The 25,172-nt window shown below is 44.0% G+C and overlaps 1 protein-coding gene across 7 annotated transcripts in view; it reads left to right on the top strand.

Moving 5' to 3' along the window:
- Window positions 1-25,172, top strand: part of MAPK8 (mitogen-activated protein kinase 8) — a 956,840-nt gene that overhangs the window by 85,437 nt on the left and 846,231 nt on the right. For all 7 annotated transcript variants that reach the window (XM_069611178.1, XM_069611175.1, XM_069611180.1 and 4 more), the window contains exon 2: window positions 24,416-24,570. The gene's annotated coding sequence lies outside the window, so the exon portion shown is untranslated. The remainder of the gene's footprint in view (window positions 1-24,415; window positions 24,571-25,172) is intronic.

Here is a 25,172-nt window from a genome sequence, read left to right as displayed (position 1 = left end):
TGGACTTCTATTAAAGAGAAAGGATGGCCTAATCTCTCCCTAAACCTACCACTCCAACCCTATTCTAAAACGGAATAAGTAAAAGGGTGCTTGCCAGGAGGTCTAAACTGAAATAAATACCTCGGTCCAGAATCCCAATCTAACCTAGTTCCTGTCCCTACCCCTCAAAAGGAAATCACAAACACATGCTTTGGGAACTGTCTAATTAATAAAAAGGATGGCTGCCAACATCTGACCCCCCATCCCCCTGTCCTTTGCCTTGCCTATGTGTACAGTTCCAATCATACAGTGCGTATCCTGCTGGAGGGCCGTCCCGGGTCTCCAGTCAGGTCTTTGTTTTTCTTCTCTCTCTAGGTTTCTCACAGTCCTTCCACCTTTGGGGAGACTTTAGTCTTTCTTGCTCCCCCTACTCTGGATCCTTTCAGTCTCTTCCCCACTCTGGGGCTCTGCTCCTCATCACTCACCATTCTAGGGTTTCTTCCTTGTTTGCCCACTCAAGGTCACTCTTTTTTGTCACTCTCGATTTTCTCCCGACGCTGGGCCTTTTCGGTTCTCGCTGAGCTATCGCGCACCTTTAGCCGGAGACCGTAGTCTCAGTGCATCCTCACTACTTGAGAACATATTGGAAAAGTGTGTCCCATTAAAACATTTTATATGGAAATCCTGCACTATGTCCTGGACCTATGGAGACCTAGTGATACTTCTGGTCGGCTAAAAACAGCCACAGCCTTCCCCTCAAAGCTAACAGTGCACTGCATCCTAGCTTGCAGTAATGGCGGACCGCTTTGACAACCTTCTCCAGCCTCTGGACAGGAGAAGGGGTTGGGCTACTTTATATCTTGGCAGTAGTTGGAGGACCTCCTCCATGTGGAACTTGATAACTGAGTGTGGCTGGACAGACAGTTTCCGCTTTGACAGACAGTACCAATAATTCTGGAGGCGAATACACCTTGCACAGCCAACATGAATCTGTCCTCCTGAGGATGCCCTTTCTCCTCTTGAACAAAAGAGGGAGTGCAGTTATTGTTGCCTAGCATGCATATTGCACTTTTAGCCTGCCATGTGAAAATTTGCAGGTGAACAAATTCTCTAGAGTTTATCGATCAATCAGATTTATAAGACGCAAAACTGTGCAACATAATCCCAAAAAGTACAAATTCTCCTACAAAACCTCTAGGTAACTGTACATAAAATCATGCTCCAGTTTTAAAAATACAAAAAAGACGATAGTCCAGTTCACCCAATAAAGTGTCGATACAACTACTTCATTAACCATTTTTGAAACAGTAACTTCTGAGCTGTTTACGAGAGCTCAATAATGTACTTAGTGACTCGGAGAAGATAAAGCATCTCATACGACAAGCGCACAGTAATACTACAATTACATATTTTCCCTACTTCCAATTTGGTTGCTGCATTAGCCGGTATTAAAGACCATAACATTTTACCCACACAATGATTACATCACAATGTAAAATGAACATGAATTTCATTGGAATAAAAATACAAAATGCATATATCAGTTGTCCCAATTTTTTGCAATCAGTTGTGCATTTGTTTTTTCTAATCCTCAGACCCAAGGCAACTTGAGTTTACTGGTTAAAAGCATAAGCTTCTTTCGGGCAGCTAGCCCAAAGCAAAATAAATGATGCTGGGTCATATTGGGAAAAGTGTTCCTCATGCAAACCATAGACCAATGTGTTCTTCCTAATATCTTCATATGGCTTACAAAAAAACAAAATGCATAACTGTTTATCTATGGACAAAAATGGCATATTCCAGACTCGCTGGAGGACCCACTTCATTTGGCTGCAACAGATTTAATTCAGATGTAGCTAAATTAGTTTGTTTACCTGGATGCAATGCCTAATATGAAGACCAAAAAAGTAACCATTGGGATCACTAACTGAGTCAGCTCATGGTCTCTGTTCTTTGTCTTTAGTTCTCTGTTTCAGAATGGTCCCCGAGTGCAGTTTTCATTAGTTAAAACAATCTGTGTATTTTATGTATGCTTATCTGAAATGTAATTGAGTGCATTAACTGTAAGAAGATCCTTGGACTAATGTCTTATCCATGGGACACATTGCACTCGATCACTACTCCAAATATCCAAATTGATTTTTTTAAATATAATTATGCCTTTGGATTAAACAATGTCTTCAACAGGACTTGCATGAAATTCATACTCCAAATATTTCTATCCAAATTCTGGATAATGTAAGTAGTTGGAAGCCGTATGAGGCAGAACCATTATTTGTCTACATTTATGATTTGAATATTTTGTAAACTATTCCCGTACTGAAACGTATGACTGACTTTACCTTAGCATCATAGGTCACAGTGTGACTCTTCTGCTCTACGGAGAAACAATTGCAGTGTCTCGATTGTCACAGACTCAGTTATGTGGCTCCATTATCCTCTGGATGGCTGCTAGCACAGTTGATGATGCCAAGATTTTCAAACTCAATCCTGTCTACAGCAGCACCCCATCTTTATGGTTGTGAGTGCCTTTGGGAGTGGAAGGATATCGTGCTCCTAGTGGTTTAAAGTGTCTGCAAGTGCAAACCTTGGATTGGAGGAGAGTAAGCAGCGTAAGGTCATTCTTACTTCTTGCGGAAATCTTGGTGTGGAGGGTTGATTTGGTGGTGTGGTGATTTGACTGAATTTCCCCATCATAACATGTGGGGGAAGTAAGCTGCAAGGCACAGGTATGCCGCTACACAATATGCTTCACAGAGGATGGATGGGAAATGATTCTGCCAGCTCACTGCCCACCCCCATAGACATGATAAGACAGACCCAGTGGCAACCCTTTGGAATAGTTGCCTTGAGGCCTCAAACTCCCAGAGAACCTTGCCAAAAGGTGACATGGTCTGTGGAGCAGCGATACAAGCACATAAACGTGAGTGGAGTATGCTCAGCAAACCAGTCATGTCTGCAGATCAATAGGAAAGAACGCTCAGAGCTTACTTTATAGGGAGTGAGCAAAGTAGAGATCCTGCACCTCCCGCTAGAGCGCTGATGCCAACGCCAGACATTTGGCAGGACAGAGCTTTTGAGGTATGCCATAGAGCCGCCTGTGGTGATGCAGGTAAATCCAAGATGGTGCTGCACACCTCAGACTCTTTTGAAACCTTGTGGCATCTCATTAACAGCCTTTAGACATAATCCGCTAATAACCCAATAAATTAATTTAACAAATAATGCCATTAAGTGAGGAATCCAGAAGTTCCATGGGTATAAACAATTGGTAAATAGGATTGAAACATCCAGGGGGAATACTAATCTATCAAAATGCCTTAGAGACTAGTCCCCAGCCTAAAGATTAAAACCTTGGTGGCAGTTTTCAGGGAGAGAGCATATCCCAGAGAAAATGGAAATGATGGCGAATACTCCCTTGACACAAAGTGCAACTGTGGAACCAGCTTGAGAGTGGTACAGACCTGGACAGAGAAACTGAGATGGGTGATTGTAAATTACCTCCCATCCTTGTGGAATGTTAAGGCCAAGCTTTCCACTGGTGACCCCTGATAAAGAATGCAAAGGATCTAGACCTCTGTGGCAGGAGAATGACAGAAAAGTGGCTACCTGAAATTGTTGGGTTGGGGAGGGATACGGATTGGTGTTGCTGTGAAACCTAAAGCAACCCAAGATCTGTGAGAGATCGGTCGTTAATCATGAGAAACTGGGAGCAGACCTATTTTGAATACAGAGAAACACAAGGCATGGAAGGTAATCTGTTGTGATGCTCCTGTTATGGAGTAAGGCCACGCCTGAAAAGGGGAACCAAAGCGGGTAAAACTGAGGTATTGTAAGAAGACCACCAGTGAAAGGCACATTTACTGATGAATGAACCTTCCCAGGATAACCTTTTTTCATTCTATTCTATTAGGTAAGGGTGCTACTTACGAAGAATTTGCTAACTCTTTGTTGGCCAAGAATTGGATATTTTTGGTTAAAGCTTAGAATAGCTGGGAAGATGAGGGCTTGTGAAGATTTGTGTTTGGAACTGTTGTCCACATCCTAAACCTTACATATAGATATGTTATGAAAGTTATGGTTTTGATTTTACTATAGAAAGGAGTTGGACACTGAAGAGATTATTTTTGTGTTGTGCCATCTCTGGTAGGTCAGAAGAAGGAGACAGACTAATAATATGTGCCATTCTCAAACTAGGTTTATTTGAAAATAATAACATAAATGCCTAGCTTTCCCTATTCTATGGGCTTCCCTACCTATCACAACTAAACCAGGGTGTTCATCAGTGGGGAAGTCCACAACAAAAGTCCATCCTCCATCCAAAGCTAACCTGGACTGACTCTACCAATAATAATACACAACTAAACTACAGGAGAATGGCTCCCTTCTCCTGTGTTGCTTTTCAGCAAAGTCGTCTTCAATACAGGATCTTCAGATAGTCTTTCTCTATCTCTCGCACCAAGTATTTATTTTATTTTATTTGTTTTATTTGTATTGCGCACCCTGCCCAGGGGCATCTGGGCGCATTTCTTACATGCTTACAGGTTAAGTTACAGGTTAACATTCTCAAGTTACAATTCTTAAGGAGCAAGTACATAGTAGGAAGCAAAGGTAATGGATGTAAATACAGAACATATATTACAGTTAAGTACATAGTATATGCGCTTATGAGTACACATGATTTACTTAGAAAAATTGGGCTATCCAGCTATGCAAGTCTACTCAATGCAGGCAGTAACCAAACTCAATTGATATTTACAATTGAACGCAGGTGGTGACTAGGTCTTGCTCAGTCATTCAGTCTTTTAAGGGGCTTTTCCAGGCCTTTTTGCATTGGTTCCCTTGTTTCCTCAAATTCCTCTCTTGTGTTTCCTTGATACTGGGGCAAACTTCCACCCCATGTCTCCCAGTTATTTTCTCCTCTTAGTCACTGGTTTTCTTGGGATCTGTGTGCTGTACCCAAAGACCAGGATAATTATGGATGTTCGTTGGCCCTCCTGTATGATAGTTATAATGGATCTCTATATATTTGCTATTCTTCACAATACTTGCTTCGTCTTTGGGCTTAACAAGTGTATTCTCAAAACCACTGTTTCTCCTTTTGTTATTTACCTCTTTGCTGAGACAAGTAGGTTGAGTCCCTGTTTGACTCTTACTATTCTTCTGGTTTTGCCATTCACTGGGGCGAGTATGACGAGTCCCTAAATAAGCAGCACAATCTTCAGTGCTGGGTTCCTCACTGGGATGAGTAAGCTGGGTCCAGGAATGATCTTCACCCTTATTGCTATTGCTGCATTCACTGGGATGAGTAACATTATTGCATTCATAATATTCGTTCTTTTCTGTTACTGTAATTTGATAGTCCAATTTTTACATATGCCCAATGTCCTGGGCCTCCCCCTCTCCCTGTTACCTTCAGTGGATTGGGGCTGCATTATCGGGTCAGCAATGTCCTTTTCTCTGTATTCAGTCAGACCGTTCTGCTGCTGGCGCTCGCTTTCTCTGTGGACACTCTTCGGTGGAGTTCTCCGCCGGTTGACCAACTTCCACAGGTCCGTTCCTTACGTGCTTTAGTTGGGCATGACCGGGTTAGGGCTTCCCTCCAGCACTTCTCTCGTGTACCTCCCTGGGGTTGCAGTCTGTTGATGGACTGTCCTCAACTTATTGTTCGGTGTACTTCAGGCACCTCACTTCTTTTTCTGCCTGTCGGCGTGCAAAGCAGCATTCTCCCCAAGTTACCAGCTTCCTTTCACCAGGTGGTTTGAAAATCCTGGGTCTCTCTCTTACGTGCTCTGGCTCCTTCCATTTTTATGACAGAGCTCTGGGGCTTCCCCAGTCCGCCATGATATTCCTTTCTTTGTGTTGGAGTTGTATTTGTTGTAACTCCAATGGATTTCTTCGTCCGAGTAGTTACTTGGTAGTTGTTCTTGTGCTCTTCATCTTCTCAGTACAAGAGGGATGTTTATTTTCAGACGGAACCTCGCAGTAAAATATTTAAGAGGAGTCTGGTGGCTGTCAGATGGTATGGTTTTAGGGGATTCATTGGTGAGGTAAAAAGAGAGTTCCTCATCAGAACCAGAGTCCTTGTCCCCAAGGGGTTAGTCTCTCCCTGTGAGGTCCCGCTGGCCACCACCCCTATACTGCTTAGCAGGCGCACCTCCCTAGCCTCACAAGAACCCCCTAACCCCCTCCAGCACACTCCCTGGGAAAAGAGACTGAATCCTGTGATTCATCACCAATTTCTGACACTGTTTTGTTGGGAGAAGTTCTTACAATTTGCAGATTAGTAGATACATCATCTAGGTTATTATTCAGCCCCTTGCTTAAAATAAATAAATGTGTGAATTTGAACTTGTAGCATCGCACTTCATTGCTTGGACCTGCTACCGGGGGGTAAGTGTGGCTACTTTTTAGTAGGAAAAGCAAGCTGAATAAAAGCATCCATAGATTGCATGTATTAATCAGGTGAAGATCCAAGCTCCTGATAACAAATACCATGCCTAACCCCTTCCTTAGTGCACAAACTGTGCAAAATGCAGCATTCTAAAAAAGACTGCTGCCTTCCCACTGTAGTACGTGTGCGCAAAATGAGCTAAAACAACATGGCGCAGATGCGTGGCCATTTTGGACATTCACTTCCATTACCGCAATGAAATCCTACGGTTTCATGGGCTCAGTAAGTAGACGTGCATTTCTGCAGCGGAGGCAAGGTCACATAATGTCAGCTGAACTTAACTGTGGAGAATAATTGTATTGTCTGCGAAGGGAGTCGGACGAGCTAGAAAGCTAGTCGGAGCATTCTGCAGGTGCAGTGATAAGGGGTACTGGGAAAGAAGGCAAGGAAGAAAAGCTGGGTTTTTTAAATTCTAGCTGTAATTTTCCACTCTTAGCGCCTCATGCTTATTGTCTGCACTTCGGCCGAGGGCAGTCTGGTTACCATTCAGGGGCGGGGATTCCCCCCACAAAGAGAAGAGGTATTCCTCTTGGGAAAAACCGATAGAACTGGGTGATGCAGTCTTGCTCCCAATCCAGACCCCATTAGCACCAGCTATCTCTCTGCCTACCTGCTTTGGGACTAAGCAGTGTTGTGGTGGCCTAGATGTTTGTTGCCTATCTGACTCCAATAACTTGTCTTGTCAGGGTCTAGGGAGACTTGATTCTGAGGTCCCTATATGTGGCCCAGAAAAAGCAAGACACCCACCCATAGAAAGAGACCTAGTAAAAGAGAACATGTTGCATACCAAATGCTCTGAGCAGTAGATGGAGGGGAGGAGGAGGACCTTGAGTGACATATGGGACTACTTGCTGATTGATGTTACTGCGTAGATTGAAGTTAGAACTACCCTTTTCCCTCTGTGACAGAAAATTTGGGATGTAGACCTTGGGAAGTATACCTCCATTCCTTCCATAAAATTATGTTTTAGCAAAACTTTGTATTCCAATGTATAAAAAATGTTACCTTGTCAGTCATATGGAGGTATTGACACACATTTGTTCTACTATTGTATGTTTGTCTATATGGACTATATTTGCAAAGATAAAAGGACAAACTGCAGCCATGTCAAGTATATTAAATGCACCCTGTAGGGACACAAGTCTTGCCAATCCACAAGACCAATAGCATTGTCTAGTACTTTTTTATGTGGCTCGACTTTGTGGTCGAATAACCTGTCTGAAATGTTTGTATGCATTAATTGCACTGTTTGTGGATGCACCCTAGATGATAGGTTATTTATAATGCGCTTAAGACCCAGAGGTTTCTAAGTGCGGACCCGGGGATCGAAACTGTGGTGCTCTGTGTCGTCTTGCTTCCAAGGCAAGCACGTTGGCCCTGAGCTATCCTGAGACAGCAGTGCACCATATAAATCTCAAATACCTGGAAGCAATTTCTGGCAGACTGCCTTTCAAGCCTGTCGTTGAAGGCAGTTTGGGGTGTTGGCTCTGAAGCAGCTCCAAGGTAGATCTGCATTGACAGACTGCCTGCTTTATCAATATAGACTAGAACTGGTGTGATACCATAAAGATCTGGCATTACACGGTCATTATGTTGGAATACTACACATAAGACCTCCAGTGTTAACACTGTAATTTATTGGATGAAGTTTGTGGCTTTACGATCCAGTCCTGCAAGTGATTACATTTTTTAAATGTGTTTTGTTAGTGAAGTGGTAAGTCAGAGAAATAGGCTCCATGTATTTATGTATATTTGGAGTTGATGACCATGAACCCAAGGGTGTGGCAGATTGGTTAGTCCTACATCTGGTGTTGAGGAAGAGACAAATCGCAAGGGGTTTGAAACTTTCTTGTCCGCGATGGAGTTATTTAATGGCCTTTCTATTGTGTGTGCTCTGAGCTTCGAGATACCGAAACTCAGGTTGTGCTATGGTCGTCAAGGACAGATGTATGCATGGATGGCAAAGCTCCCCAAACACGGCCATTGGTAGCACTCGGCCACACTTGAGTGAGACAGTGACAAAGTCGACTCCCCTAGTATTCAAACTCTACCTCCTCAGCAGCAAGCACCAGCCCACTCCTCAGTGGGGGGGGAGGGAATGTGGAAAATTGTGAACAAAAGTAATTGTAGGCACTCTGCAAAATGAGTGGAAATTAGTTCTCTAATCAGGATTTTTCTGTGCACACGGCCATATGATGCTTGCCTTGCAGTAAAAGGAAACACTTACTTCGCACTGTCAGGCAGAAACCTGTGCAGTTCCCTCTGGGATGTCATGCCGCGGCGGGGATGGCGGAAGTGGAATCGCTGGCGGTTCTGTCCGCCGTAGCATTCCACTCCTCGTCTTCCGCTTACCGCTCTAGTCGTTGTACGCGATCGTGACCCGGAAGTATAAATCACTTCACTTCTGGGTCGCATATGTATTGCAACGTTTCCGGGTTCCCTCCTGAGTTGCTGCTGCTCCCGTATCTGGTGATATTCCTGCCTTTCTGCCTTTCGTTTTGCTGTTTCCACACAGCTGTGTTCCGCCCTTGTTCTCTGCCTTGTGCATTGCCTCGTCCTTGCCTAGCCTTCTGTTCTCCTTATTTCCTTTTCTTTTTGCCTCTTCTTACCCCTTCCTTACCCCTTTCACTGTTTCCCTTTTCTTCCCAGCTTCTTCCTTCTTTATTATCCCTTTTCTCTCAATTGGATCTTCCTCCTGCCAGAGCTGTGCCTGCCTATCGGACTGCCTGTGAATTATCCCTTGTGCCTATTTGGATCTACCTCTTGCCAGACCTGTGCCTGCCTATCGGACTGCCTGTGAATTATCCCTTGTGCCTATTTTGGATCTACCTCCTGCCAGACCAGTGCCTGTTTACCGGACTGCCTTTAGTTCAATCCTTGGTACCGTTATTGGTATCTCTGCTTACCAGATTCTGTGCCTGCTTTTCGGATTGCTCTCCCATCAGCGAACTCACCTCCTGTGATCATCCACCTGAAATACTACGCCTAGGGGTTTTTTGTGCCTTCCGGCATTTTTCCCCCTGTGAGGCGTTCTTGGTAGGATAACCCCCGTTGCCCCTATCTTAGTGGCACGGTGGCATCCTATCGAGGGCGTCCTTATCTTCACAAGAAAAAAGAGAAGCCTCCACGACATAAGGACGGAAAGATCAAGCAGAAAGAGGAAGGTGAGGAGTTGGGGGAAGGGGGAGAACTCGACATTTCATCAGAAGAAGAAAATATAACCGACATTCGTGACAGTTTGCAACGCCACAAGAAACTGAGATGCAACCCCCCAGCAAGTTCAGGAACTTATAGCCGCCGTCCAAAACCTTAATTTGGAGGTCCAGAACCTTAAGGCAACCAACGCAGCATTGCAACTAAGAATGAATGAACGGGAGCGACCCTCTGCAGACCTACCTTCATTCCGTTTGGTTTCCTGCAAATTTGATGGATCGTCGAAACGAGTCAAGGAGTTCTTAGATGCCTGTAATCTCCACTTTTCCTTCCGTCCGCAGACCTTCACATCGGATCATGCCAAAGTAGGATTCATGATTACCCATATGACGGGTAATGCCCTGGCGTGGGCCACCCCTTTGGTTAACCAACCAGATCCTGTGCTGCAGAACTATAATGATTTCAAAACCCTGCTGCAGCAAACATTTCTACGCACAGAAAGTACTTTTTTGGCCTCTGAGGACCTCTTAGACATCCGCCAGGGAAACACAGATCTTCTCTCCTATATCACTACGTTCAAACAGATAGCCGCCGAAGCTGGCTGGCTGGCAGGAACAGGCCCAATATGCCATCTTCCGTCGAGGGTTGAGAGAGGATCTCAAGGACGAACTGGCGTGTATCGACCGTCCGTCCTCCTTTTCGGATCTCATCACGGCCGCTCTTCGGATTGATTTCCGGCTCTCGGAACGACGGTCAGAAAGAAAAAAGAACAAACTCTACAGTCTCTCTCCCTTAGAAGCCCAGTTGCCTTCTTCTCTACCACCTTCACGTCAAGGCAAAGAGGAACCGATGCAGATCGGTACTGCTCGTGCACCGCTCACCACGGAAGAGACGAAGGGATGGCAACATGTGTATGTATTGTGGAGCCTCTAACCATCTGTTACGGAACTGTCCTGACGTCCCTCCGAGGCGTTCGGGAAACGAGCGCCCTCGGTGAGCATTGGGACGCACTCCCGAGGGGCCATTCCTAGTCCTTACGCAACTTTGTCGATAGCATCTTCTGGTATACTAGCGGATTCTAGGTTGATGGTTCTGTCAGTCACTCTTACTGTGGGCAGGACCGTGGTCCCAACTCAGGCTTTACTCGACTGTGGTGCAGCCGGCAACTTCATAGATACCTTGTGGGCTAAACAAAAAGGAATAACACGTCTGGCCAAACCGGAGGATCAGAAAGTCGAAGGAGTGGATGGTGAACCTTTGATTTCCGGCATGATCACACATACCACAGAAGAATTACACCTAAGTATCCAGCAACATACCGAAAAGATCTCGTTTGACATCATCCGAGCAGCCCATTTCCCTATCATACTAGGGATAAGCTGGCTACGAAAGCACAACCCTCACATTGACTGGGCAAAGAACGTACTCAGTTTTCAGGCCACCTTTTGTAGATCCGAATGTCTGCCTGAACCAAAATATGAGACGGCACTAAACTACCAGTGTTTACGACTCCAGACTCATACATTGTCTTCCACATCATCTACAAGAATACGCAGAGGTAGTGACAGAAAAGACGCCTAGCGAACTTCCTCCCCACCGACCAGAAGACTGCTGTCTGGATCTTGTTCCTGGTGCACTGGTACCGTTCGGTAGGATGTTCCCTTTATCCCTCAGAGAAAGACACTTCCTCCGGGAATATCTGGATAACAATCTGGCCAACGGGCATAAGACCTTCAAAGTCACCGGCTGGAGCTTCACTGTTTTTCATCCCTAAGAAGGACACACAAGAACTGAGACCCTGTATTGACTACAGGGGTCTAAACAAGGTGACCATAAAGGACAGGTATCCCATGCCTCTTATCACCGAAATCATTCAAGCTGTTCATGGCGCCACAATCTTCACAAAATTGGATCTCCGGAATGCCTACCATCTCCTCCGGATCCACCAAGGGGATGAATGGAAGACAGCTTTTAGGACCCCCTATGGGTTGTACGAATACCAAGTGATGCCCTTTGGGCTCGTCAATGCCCCATCAGTGTTCCAGCGTTTTATGGACCGGCTTTTTCCAGACCTGCTTTGTCAGACCACGATTGTCTATCTCGATGACATACTGGTGTATTAAAGAACTCCGGAGGAACATGTAGTCCATGTCAAAGAGGTCTTCCAGGGACTAAGAGAAAATCACCTCTCAGTCAAATTAGACAAGTGTGTCTTTTCTGCAACCTCCATCCCATATTTGGGTTTCATATTATCCAGTCAGGGTGTCGCCATGGATCCCTGCAAAGTATCTGCCATTTTGGAATGGCCTTCACCTAAATCCATCAAGGAGGTACAAAGATTCTTAGGTCTGGCGAACTTTTAGCGGAAATTTATATCCAACTTTTCCCACCGGATTGTACCTATTACCACTCTACTTAAGAAAAGCTCCAAACCATTTTTCTGGTCCAGCGAAGCTGAGGATAGTTTCCACAATCTCAAGGAAGCCTTCTGTACCGCCCCCATCCTTCAGCAGCCAGAACAAGACCGGCCTTTCATTGTCGAGACAGATGCTTCTTCATCAGCTATGGGGGCAGTTCTTTTGCAGGAACATCAAGGAGTGGAACATCCAGTCTCCTATTTTTCCAAGACACTCAACGACAGCCAAAGGAACTACTCAGTCATAGAGCGTGAATTATTGGCCATGAAGTCAGCCTGTTTGGAGTGGCGTCACCTCCTACAAGGAGGTAAACACCCATTCTCCATCAGAACCGATCACAGAAATCTACAAGTCCTGCGACAGTTCGAGTGCTACAACACACGACAAGCCCGCTGGGCTCACTTCTTTGCCCAGTTCGATTTCGACATTACCTACATCCCAGGGCAACAGAATTTAGTCGCGCACGCTCTGTCTCACAGAGGAGACTATGTGACCGAATCTGACAGGACACCGGATCTTATGTTCCCCTTGACAAGGCGAATAGGATTTCTGTCCACTTTCTTGAGACAAGTGAAAGAAGCTTCAAAAGGGGGTTTTGAATCTGAGAGACACCCACAAGACCTCGTCTACGACGTCAAGGAAGGACTCTACTTTGTGGAAGGCAAATTATACCTACCCACTCCAGAATTTCGGAGATTGGCATTAAAGTGGTGTCACGACTCCAAGTTGGCAGGTCATCGAGGTATCAAGGGCACGATGGATTATCTACAGAGGCACTTTTATTGGCCGGAGATGCGACAAGACGTGGCCAGACACGTACAATCCTGCGTGACCTGTCTTCGCAGCAAGAGTTCTCGTCTTAGACCTTTGGGACTTTTGAAACCTAATCCTGTTCCCGACGGTCCTTGGGAAGTTGTTTCTACCGATTTCATCGTGGACTTGCCTCCTTCTGAAGGGTTCACATGCATCATGGTGGTGATCGATTTCTTCACTAAAATGGCTCACTTCTCCCCATTACCAGGGGTACCGACAGCAGTAGCCATGGCCGAAGCATTCATCAAGGATGTCTTTCGTCTCCACGGGATACCAAAGAAGATCATCTCAGATCGAGGTAGCCAATACACCTCTCGTTTCTGGAAAAATCTCTGCAGCTGTTTGGGTATAGAAAGAGCTCTAACGTCCGGTTTCACCCTCCGTCCAACGGACAGACGGAACGTCTAAATGCCACCTTAGAACAGTACCTACGATGTTATGTGAACCTTCAACAGGATAACTGGGTTTCTCTACTACCCCTGGCAGAGTTCTCCTACAATAACTCCTTTCAGACTACTCTCGGTTTCACCCCTTTTTTCTGCAGCTATGGCTACCATCCCCGGTCTATACTACCGGTCTCTAATGTCTCCACCTCTTTACCCACAGTTGATTCCACTCTCGCCTTGTTGAAAGACGTTCACCTGCAGGCTAAACACAATCTTAGCAAGGCTCAAATGAGATATAAGGACTAGGCCGACAAACTTCGGAAAACTGTACCTGATTGGGGGGTAGGATCTCAGGTCATGTTGTCCACAAGGTACCTACCACGATGGGCACACCCTTCCAAACTCTCCCCTAAATTTCTGGGTCCATACGAAGTCACCCAAGTCATCAACCCGGTAGCCTTTCGTCTAAAACTACCCAAAAGCCTTCAGAGGGTCCACCCGGTGTTTCATGCCTCACAACTTAAACCATTTCATGCAGATATCTGGTCCCGTAAAGAGAAGAAAACCCCCTTGCCTGCTACTTCGACCCAGGAGGCATTTGAAGTAGCCCAAATCTGTGACTCCCGGTACCGCCGGGGAAGGCTGGAATTCCTAATACGGTGGAAGGGGTATCACTGGTCGGAAAACTCTTGGGAACCAGCCTCTCATGTACATGCCCCACTCTTGGTCCGCAGGTTTTTTCGCTCTCATCCGGGTAAACCGGGGGGAGGCCTCCCTAGGAGGGGGCATACTGTCATGCCGCGGCGGGGATGGCGGAAGTGGAATCGCTGGCGGTTCTGTCCGCCGTAGCATTCCACTCTTCTTCCGCTTACCGCTCTAGTCGTTGTACGCGATCGTGACCCGGAAGTATAAATCACTTCACTTCCGGGTCGCATACGCGTTGCAACGTTTCCGGGTTCCCTCCTGAGTTGCTGCCGCTCCCGTATCTGGTGATATTCCTGCCTTTCCGCCTTTCGTTTCGCTGTTTCCACACAGCTGTGTTCCACCCTTGTTCTCTGCCTTGTGCATTGCCTCGTCCTTGCCTAGCCTTCTATTCTCCTTATTTCCTTTTCTTTTTGCCTCTTCTTACCCCTTCCTTACCCCTTTCACTGTTTCCCTTTTCTTCCCAGCTTCTTCCTTCTTTATTATCCCTTTTCTCTCAATTGGATCTTCCTCCTGCCAGAGCTGTGCCTGCCTATCGGACTGCCTGTGAATTATCCCTTGTGCCTATTTTGGATCTACCTCCTGCCAGACCAGTGCCTGTTTACCGGACTGCCTTTAGTTCAATCCTTGGTACCGTTATTGGTATCTCTGCTTACCAGATTCTGTGCCTGCTTTTCGGATTGCTCTCCCATCAGCGAACTCACCTCCTGTGATCATCCACCTGAAATACTACGCCTAGGGGTTTTTTGTGCCTTCCGGCTTTTTTCCCCCTGTGAGGCGTTCTCGGTAGGATAACCCCCGTTGCCCCTATCTTAGTGGCACGGTGGCATGCTATCGAGGGCGTCCTTATCTTCACAAGAAAAAAGAGAAGCCTCCACGACATAAGGACGGAAAGATCAAGCAGAAAGAGGAAGGTGAGGAGTTGGGGGAAGGGGGAGAACTCGACATTTCATCAGAAGAAGAAAATATAACCGACATTCGTGACATGGGACCACTGCAAAAGATTTAGGACTACAGCTGTTTGGCAGTAAACCCACTTGGTAGCAGTCTGTACCACACAGATTCACTTGGTAGCTGTGGCTGAGCAGTCAGACTTCCCTCAAGAAGAGTTAGGCAGTATACAGAGTATTCACAATAGGTCAAGGGCACACAATAGAACAAGTAAACACTGACCAGGGCTTGGTGTAAAAGAGATATAATTATTTATTTAAAACCACATCTAGAAAAACACACAGGCACTAATAGTAAGCAATTCAAAGACACGGTCACTAAAAGATATACACTCCCTTAAAAGAATATTAGACAAGTCTTAAGTAAAGCCCCACTTATTTTCAGACATCGGTGAGCGCTTGACGTAGATGGCACTCCAATAGTTTGTTTTTAAAAAGGGAGAGAAAAGCAGAGAACAAATTGAAACAGATCCCAACACTTTTACAAGAACATAGCAAGAGAGGAAGGCAAAGTAAAACCGTGAATTCAGAGTTAGTAGGCCGGATCTGCTTTAAGAGGATCCAAACGAAATGTGTCCAAGGTCACACGGTTGCAGTGCACAAAAGTCTTGTAATGGTTCAAAAAGACGTTGGATCAAAGAAAAGGGACCAGTTAGAGGGTCAAGGCGGCCAGCCGAGTCCAGAAGGTTAAGGAGTTATTATTACCTTGTTGCAATCTTTAGAAAGGGAGGCCTGGCGGACACGGTACCTTAAAGTGGTGAGAACGCTCCAGCGGGGGCAGTTGTTCCTGGCAGCGGGTGCAAGTCGGTGCTTCGTCCGGGGGAAGAGAGGATCTCGTCGTGGAGGAAGACAGGGGGCCTTTGCACTGCCAGGGAAGAAACCAGCCGCAGAGTTTCTCCGGTACAAGGAGCGGTCCGTTGATTCGCGGTTCAGTGGTGAGTGGCTATCCGGCCGCCGGGATGCTTGGCACGGGCAGTTCGACCACAAACCGGGCTGGGGTGCGAAGAAAGAAAGGTAAACTGGTTGTGCCCACCAGCCAGGGGAAGAAGCATCTCCAGCCGGGAGATCTTCTCTGTCGTCGGGAAGTGGTGAGTCGGTTCCGCAGGGCTCCACCGGTGGTGTCGTCGTGGTAGGTCGGCTCAGCTTCTCCTTCGTCGGATTCTCAGGTCCTGTGGCGACTTTTGAAGTTCCAGTCCCCAAAGCCCTGCTTTTATGCAGAAAACCCCCATTCACTTAGCCTAGCTGTCACTCAAACATGCTAAGTGGTGAGCCGGCCGGCTCACCACTTGGGCCAATCACACAAGAGTGTGACTTGAGTTACCACGGTAACTCAGTCCAGGGTGCCTAAACCCCCTCCCACACCCCCTGTGGTACCCAGACAGAGTGGCACCACTTTTGGAGGCTTCTGTGGAGAAGCCAGCCAAAAAGTGGAACAAAGGGCTCGACTTGGGTTGGAGTCACAGAAGAGAACACAAACGCCATTTTAGAATCGAGTCTTGGCAAAAAATACCAACCGGAGAATTAATATTAGTTAAATAAACCGGCGGTATGTTCGAGGCTATGAGAATTAAATAATTAAAGTAGGTAGCCTCGAACAATGGGAAAATCCCATAGGAAAATATTTGCGGTCGAATATAAAAAGTAGTTTCCACTGCCACCAGCCAAAACTCGATCAGGGGGAACGGAGACGTGCCCCCTCAACTAACAGACCCCGGGGCAATCGAATTGCCCGGACCAGTACGTCCACAATATGATGGTTTGTACTGGTTTCTGTTAATAATTTGGGACTAGTAAAGCCAATGGTGACTTTACATGCCCTGGGAGACAGTAGTCAGTTCCAGGGTATGGAGTCTATGGTGGGGTGTCGTTATGACACCCCTGTGTTACTGCACAGAGGGTGCTGTGTAACACACATAGGAAAAACGCATGAGACCCTATGGAGTAAAGGACCCCATAACCCATAAAACACATTACCACTCAAAGGAATACCATAAATCATGTCCAAGAGTGGTAGGAAAAGAGTCTCACTCTTGGCAGGAGGAAAAAAAACAAACTCCAGAAATCCAGCAAAGCTGCTGGGGGACTCACTAGGTTAGGAAATTCAGCCCAAAGAGAGAATTCTCCCTAACACGCACGTACGCATTTATTTTTTAAACAGGCCCCAGGAGTGAAAATAACCCAGATAGCAGCTGCACTAACAGTAGTCTGAGACCCTGACTCCGTGTTTGTATTTAGCTTGCAATTTAATGACCTGTCACGAAGAAATGTAACACCAAGTGTATAAAAGTTGTTTGTTCTCAGAATAACTTCAGAAGTATGGACAAAGCTTTCCACTTAAGTGCATTGGTTAATAAACTGTGGCTAGCAACTTTTTGTGCTGGGGTCTCATTCTGATGGTTATGGTCACAGGCGGGCATTATGAGAGTTATTGCCCACATTTTGGCACCCTAGATGGGGCCTCGTTGCATTTAATATCCACGGTCAGAGAGCAGGCAGGCACCGGACGACAGAGGTTGTGAAGCTCATTACAAGAGACCGAGGTTTCCCACAGCTACAACTTTTGCCTGCCAGCCGGTCTCTTTGACATGTTGATCTCTGCGACCGAGGTCCCCCCGCCTGTGTGAAGACTGCTGAAAAAGGGTGAGACCGGTTCATGCATAGTGTGATGATTTAGTGCAGAATGATGTTATGAATGATTTGTTTGTATCGACTATGGGAGCACTGTGTTAAGTGGTCCATTTCTGTTACAACCTTGTGATCGCAAGAAACAGATACTGTAAAAAAAAATGGAAAGTTCATGTACTGTTGTGGGTTACAATGTTGTAGAAGTCATTCAGAATTAGAAAAATATGTGCCTGCTCCCTCAGAAGATAAGCAGCGATGGGAGTTGATGATAAAGAAAGGCTTGGGGGTGCTATTATTCTTGCAGAATTTGAATGAATAAATTGCCAACAATCCTGATTTACAGTTCCCCGTGCATAGGTCTTCTGACCTGGGAAAAATAGGATATGTAAGGGGAACGTTAGTTGCCAAGGATGAGAAGGCCATTGGACCCCTGCAATGGGAAAGTATACTCCAGGCAGAAAAGTATGAGGGAAGCTCAACTGAAGAAAATTAAGCCCCAATCAGAAAGGAAGAAGGCCTGTGCTTACGAGCATAAACAAATGAAGGAGGAAGGGGATCAGGAAGATGTAATGCGGATAAAGGTGGTATACCTGGCTAGACCCAGAGTTCCCTCTGCCCGACCTTCCGAAACAGCTGATAGTCCTGAAGAGGAGACTGATTCACTGATAGAATGTCTGTTAGTAGAAAGGCCATCTCCAGCCTCGTATCGCGATTCAGAGTGTAAAACTGCCTTCATTTCACTGAGCCATTCAAGAAGTAACACAGCAGAGGATCTGGCTATTGCTGAAAGGATAATCCCAGAATAGATTAAGTTGGGGACAAATGCGGCAGTTTTGTGTAACTCACCTGGTTTAGATACGCCTAACTACAATAAACCATTTACTCTGTTTGTGCATGAAAAACAAGGCTGTGCGTTATCTGTACTAATTCAACAGCAAGGGGGTAAAAACAGACCATGTGGATATTTTTCTTCCACATTGGACCCAGTCGCAACATCGCTGCCAAATTGTTTAGGGGGTGTGGCGGCTGCAGCTATTTCTATGAGGCAAGCCAATGCTATAATATTGGGACACCAAGTTGCATTTTTCTTTTTAAATGTAATTGGATTTGGCTGAACATTTTTTAACCTTTCAAAAAAAGTCATAATGCATGCAAAAGTTGAAATTGTACATGGTAACATTATACAATATAAATTCATGAACAGAATTTGTTTAAAAATGGCAATCAAATAATTTAAAAGCCAATGTGAAATCAAAGATAGCAATTCTCAAAACATTAGACAGCAATTCATAAAACAGATTTTAAAATTACATTTGTATAAAATTACCTATTAATAAGAACTGATTTAAAACTTTAAGTCTCACTGAAAAAAATGTTTTTGTTCATTGATGGTAGATAGAATAAAAAGCATAGTTCATTATTTAAATGTGTTTTCTTAGACATGTGTACATATATTGAGCTAAGATCACCCTGAGCGTTCAAACATGTTCAGACAAAAATCCCCCTTACATTAAACGCTGCTGAAAAATAAATTCCAAATATTGCACTGCTGCTATTTTAACCGCTAATTTGGATGAGGAAAAGATTTTATGCCAAACCTCGCTCACAGACAAAGGTAGGCAAGTGTTAAGCTGAGCCTGAAAAAACACCTTGCGCTTTAAGACAAGGGCAGGACATTGGACAACCAGATGCTGTAGCGTTTCTCTATGAGCCTTGTCAAGACAAAATCGGCAGAAGTTTTGTTCCCTAGTAATAATGCTTTGCCTTGCCAATATATCATTGGTCGGCCATAAATTTATTCTGATTCTTAGAAACTGATTTCTAAAATGGTGCGAGGGACTCTTATTTAAATAATCAGCCATATTACGAACTTTCTTGTGTCCAAATATTGCGGAGCTGAAGTCTATATGGGTGTTGCATTTGTCTTGGGTGCATATCCAGTCGTGCTGATATAATTTGTTCTTGGATCTTACTGGGTTGAGAATTAGAAGCTCAAGAGAGGTTTGCATCAGCTAGAGCATCTAGTATGAAGATCCGCCATTTCCTTGGAAAATCAAGTCCAGGTGTCAATAGATATGATGCCAAAACACATAAAATGTTATTTGAGTCAATTCCCAATAGACACTTTCTAAGCAAACAGCACATTTTTCACAAGTAATGCACGTACAGTGATAAAGCCCCTCATTCAAAACATATTAAAGCAATAGGCATGCATTTTGGTAGCTTTAAAAACTGCTTCCAGAAACGAGCTTCGAGTTTGTCCAAAACATTTTCTCCCTCTGGGCCTTTGTTTCAGAGGGTGATAACGGCCACAACATTTTGTTGATGGCACGTCACTATGTGACTGCAGGTGAATTTACCATATTAGTAGAGTAGTATCTTTGCTTGAGATGTGAGTGTTGTTCGTTTGGAATCTAGAGCAAGTAGGTATTACTTGTCATTTGATTGAATTTTGATGATTACACCTAAATATTAATACTGGTCAACCAATGACAGTTTACAATTCCAGATTAAGGTGTTTGTTTTCCGTTTTATATTCTTTCTGTATTAAAATATTTGTGTTTTTTCTAAATTAATTGTGAAGTAATTTCTTTGCGCATAATTGTCCAATTTATCCAACAACCTCTGGAGACCTGTGGGGGTTTGTGATAAATACACTAGGTCATCCATGTACAGTAGCCACGCTATCCATTGTGAGCCTATTTTAGGAGCGTCGGCAATGGTTTCAAGGAAGTTTTCACCCATGTCTAAAATAAATAAATTAAAAAGGGTGGAAGCCAGTATGCAGCCATGCTTAAGACCGCGTTTTTGTGAAAAAGGGAGAAAAAAGTAAGCCTTAAATTGTAAGCCTGACTTGCATCGTGGTGTCTGTGTGAAGGAGATCAATTAGCATTAATAAGGATGTAGGGCATTGATAATGTTGGAGTTTCGTAAGGAGCAGTTGACGATTAATGGAGTCGAATGCTACTCTCCACAAAAGCCATATATAATGTTTGCTTCCTATTAATGCAGTGAGACAATCATATTCAGAATAATGATGCTTATTGAGGTGCCCCAACTGGTAACGAAACCTGTTTGAAATGGATCTGTTTTATTTGCTGTAAGCCAACAGGCATTCAGATCTCGCAGCATGATGCGACAAAAAATCTTACCAGAGGCATCCAGAAGAGCGATCAGCCTATAGCTTGCTGGATTTTATCGATCGTCCTTCTTAAATACTGGGAGAATAAAAGAATGCCTCCACGATTGAGGAATGTGTTGTTTATGAATTATATACGAAAATAAATCGAACAGGATTGTGGCCCATGCTTCTGGGTGTTGTTTGAGATTGGAGAGTCCATCAGGCCCTCGGCCCTAGAACGGCTCACCTTATTTAAGTAAAAGAGAATATCTTCTCTATCAAATATTAGATTAAAGTGTCATGCCGTCGGAAGAGAGGTTGCAGCACTCTGTGTGCTTTGTTGCAGGCATATAACTTGTAGCTTGATTCAGTACAGCCCACATTTGGGCTGTATTTTTATTTTGCATCATCCTTAGCATCTTTCCCCCCATCATTTTGGAATATTTGGGATTTACGTGCTCGCAGGCAATTCTTGTAGTTCGTTTTAATTTATTTTCAGTGAGTGGCCCCTGAATTTAATTTGAAATTGCATTGCCTGTTTTTTTTGTAGGTAAAATAATATTTTTCTCTTTCATATCGGGATTAAAGGCATGTAGCATTTTATGTTTTTTTTAAACTGGTAGTATCATCGGGGCAATATAAGTGTAATAGATCATAATAGTCTACATTTTGATTCAGCGCATCTAAAGTAGACCTCTAAAAAGCTAAAATCATAAATTCATTAAATTGTCCCAGAGACCTCTGTCCAACACAGTCTATTAATTCTGTTGGTAATGACTGTAGACCCATGGAATTTATTACGCGGCTTATTGGATATTCGATCGCCCATTATCCATTTGCACGTTAACATTTCATGATCACTGTGTTTGGTAGGAATAACCTGAAACTGTGAAACAAGAGAGAAGAGATTTGGATCCACAAAAATATAGTCTATTATTGCATTGGACAGGCCTCTGTGCCATTTTTCTTTAGGCGGAATACCATCCGGATAATCACAGAACTTAACATGACTAAGTTCTGTGTTTTAATGAAGTGGTTCCATGAACTGGTTCCATAGTATCAGCCTTTCTTTACATTGGCCTGGTTTTTTGTTTAGACAATGGAGATTTAAATCGCTTGCTACAATAATATGAGAGATACTAGGAGTTAAGTAAATCAAATCCATCAGATCATTTAAATCATGGAAACATGGAACATCCATTATGCCCAAAGGATTCCAATAGATATTCAATACAGCAATAGAAGTTGCTTGAATATTAAATTTGATCAGCTGCATAAATGGATTTGGGGTAGCCCACGATACAGAATGAACATCTGAACTGATTTTTGTGGCAATCATTAGACCTGACATAGGTCTTCCTTTTGGCTCCTCGTTTAGCGGGGAGTAGATGAATGTCATAATTATCCCAAGGAGGCGTGGTAGATAGCCAGGTTTCTTGGAGAATAGCTACATCAAAATGTTGGAGAACATTATCTGAATCATTCAGAAGATGACAAAATCTTCTAGTATTCCAGCTTACTAGAGCAATGGTCTTCGTGTCCACATTCAGATCTAGTTACTTTCTCTTGTTATCACTCAAGCAGGTGCACTGAACAAGGCTCTGCCTTGTTTGATCATTATTATTCACAGAGATTTTTGGATTATTATTGGGCCCCAAATGACCAGGTCGTTCCTGCAACTTGTCAAAGTCAGGATAGGTTCCAACAGAAAGTTCAAAGCCCATGTCAAAGAGTTGTTTTTGATAACCAAATAACCCCAGGAACATTATGCCCTAATGGCAAAGAAATGTATGTCTGGAAACGCACAACCAGGCACTCTGTTATTGTGTCTGTTTTTTTTAATTCTATTTGTATATGATTTAGTTTCGTTCCAACTTTCAACAAAATATAGACTTAACGACTATTAATGGAATTGATTAAATGTAATACTTGTCTAAAATAAGCATAATTAATATTTGGCCAGTGATTAGGCTATTCTCGTTGGACTGTGGAGAGCATAGTTTCATTGACAGTAACCGTTAGCCTGCAAGCCTTTATGCCACGGCCCTTGATGTCATGGGTAAAGACAGCTACAGTGGTGTTCACTATGTAAACCTGTTGTATTCACCGAAAAGAAATAATAATGTTCAAACGTATGTTTCGAATCCCTCCCTCTCCTCTGATGGATGTTTAATATTATGTTTGACGTACTGCAACGTTTTGTATGTGCATGTATTGCTGCTTCATGATGGTTAATGTAATTTTAACATAGTGTAGGTATTCCCTTGCATTTTGACATTTAGAAGCTTATATTCACCCCTTTGATTTTACATCTTTTTATATGATGGATTGATGAGATCTGTTGGCACAAAACAAAGTGCTATTATTCTTTTTTGATGTTTATTTTAATCAAATATAGATCTTATGATTTATATGTAATGTTAATGGCAATCTTACAGAATGTAACATTATTTAATTTAAAAAATGAAAGAATGTACTCTGACCAGTAGTGTGATCTCTGAAAGTACTCTTACCAGAGGAGCTCCATTTCTCCACACCTCCCACACAAATTCAGATGTGTTTGGATCACTGATACCTTCAGAGCATTGTCACGGGAAGGGCTCTATTACTGCCTGCTCTTAAGAGGAACGTAAAGGTAAAAATGCAACTTTTAATTGGCATTAATTGCTAAATGCAAGGTATGAATTGCCAAAAAGATAGTTTGAGTTGAAATATTTTTACTTGCCTCAAAATACCCACATTGTAAATGTTTACTCTCCACTTCAGAAAATGGAGTAAAATACTTGCACCTCATAATCCTTTCTTGAACCATGCCTGCAGATAGAAAGCTATTTGTTATGCAGTTTAAAGTGGTCTTATGTGGTGCCCTTCTACCGGTTTTGTTGGTCCCTTTGTGCATCTACTCGCCTCACTCATCAACTTCGAAAGTTAACTATTTTACGCAATGCAAAATACTCTTGTGAACAGATAGCTACATGGATTTAGCCTATGACTGTCCATGTTGTGAAGAGCTCTGGCATGTTGTGAAGACCTCTGGCTCCTGTGCTTCTTTTCACAACTGCACTATCAATCATTTCACATCAAACCTGCTTGATCATGCAGTTAAGTTGGTGGTAAGTTTGCGTTCGGACCCCTACAGTTGAAGCACATTGCTGAAGACTTTGTAGCAGTCACTGATTGTAGGTCGAGACTGACGGGTCTGGCTAAGTAGATATGGCAGTGGAGAAAGGGAGGTAAACTAGCTATTAATTGAGACTGACTGTGGTGTGACCGACACAGCCATTGGAATACTGGGCTTAGTTTTCTTACATTTCAAAAAGGTTGGGGAGGAGATAATCTGGTATATAGGGGCATTTGTTGCACTGCAGTAAAGTGCTATTTGACTGTACCCTGAGATGAAAAAGAATGTAAGACAGCCAGAGTGATTTTAAAAACAGTATGCCAGTCTTCCTGTAAACCGGTCTACTAACGTAGAGTAGATGGCGTTTCTTGCTTTTGCCATGACCGAGTTCCATGTTTGCATCTCAGAAGTGTGACAGGCTCTCCATCTGTTTCCGGTCTCCTCACTTAGCCAGTCCTAGAGGTGCTATATCCCTTTGTGAGTTGCCTCACCCTGTCCTGGGTCACTGTTTTCAAAATGACTTACTGTGGGAGGTTTGAGTGGGCAGTCGGTGCATATGAAGTCAAGCACTGCGAAAACAAATGTTGTCCAGCATAGGTTTACAGCCATGTTGGGTTCATGGAGTTTGGTTTCATAATATGCTTATTTGGTTTCATAATATGCTTACCTTTTTTATTTATTTTTATTTTTCAAGGGTTTTCTTTCAGACTTGTGTGATAAAGAAACCCAACACGCCTAACTTTAAGAACCAAAGAAGTTATCTAAGCTTGAGCGCTTGTCAAGATCTGCCCTTTGTAACACTGTTTGGAGCTCTGTGGTCTGGTAGAAAATACATTTTCATCTCAAAAGGTTAGTCTTTATTACATTAAATACGCCCAATTGTACCCCTCTGAAGACTGTTCTGAACACTACCACCTGCAGTTGATTTCCTGCTTACAGCCTCACTAATATAATTTATTTTTGGTTCCGTCATTGTACCTTCCGTATCTCTGCGTGTTCTAGCCTACTTTATGCAGCTCAGTGGGCATACTTTGTTTTCTTGGTACCCCATTCCCCTGTATTCTTGACAGCCTCCATTCCCCTCCTTCTCTTAGCACCTGTCATTGCCCTTACTTATTGGCTCCCATCTTTTCTTGGAACTCCCTATTGCCAGTGCTTTGGGCATCTCTCTGGGGTGCCCCCTCTCTTGCGGGTTGCTCTCTGTATGCGTCTGTTGTACCAAATGTCTGGAGAAGCCTAAACCCCTTGCACTTTAGTCATACTTCCACGGCTGCCCTTTGGGCAGAATAACACATCTGCTGTTTATAGCCATGCATTCCCCCTTCTGCTTCCTGGATGACCCTGCCCTTGCCACCCGCACAAGCTGATTCGACCACCACCACAAACCCCTGAGCAGCACTCCATCCATTGCTTTTGGCAGCCCTTATATCTGCTTCTTGACACCCATGCTT

The sequence above is a fragment of the Ambystoma mexicanum genome, chromosome 8 (genome assembly GCF_040938575.1).
Source record: "Ambystoma mexicanum isolate Mex_15411 chromosome 8, UKY_AmexF1_1, whole genome shotgun sequence".
In the NCBI taxonomy this organism is placed as follows: Eukaryota; Metazoa; Chordata; class Amphibia; order Caudata; family Ambystomatidae; genus Ambystoma; species Ambystoma mexicanum.
Note: the sequence above shows the minus strand (reverse complement) of the source record. Positions and strands in the feature narration are given on the sequence as shown.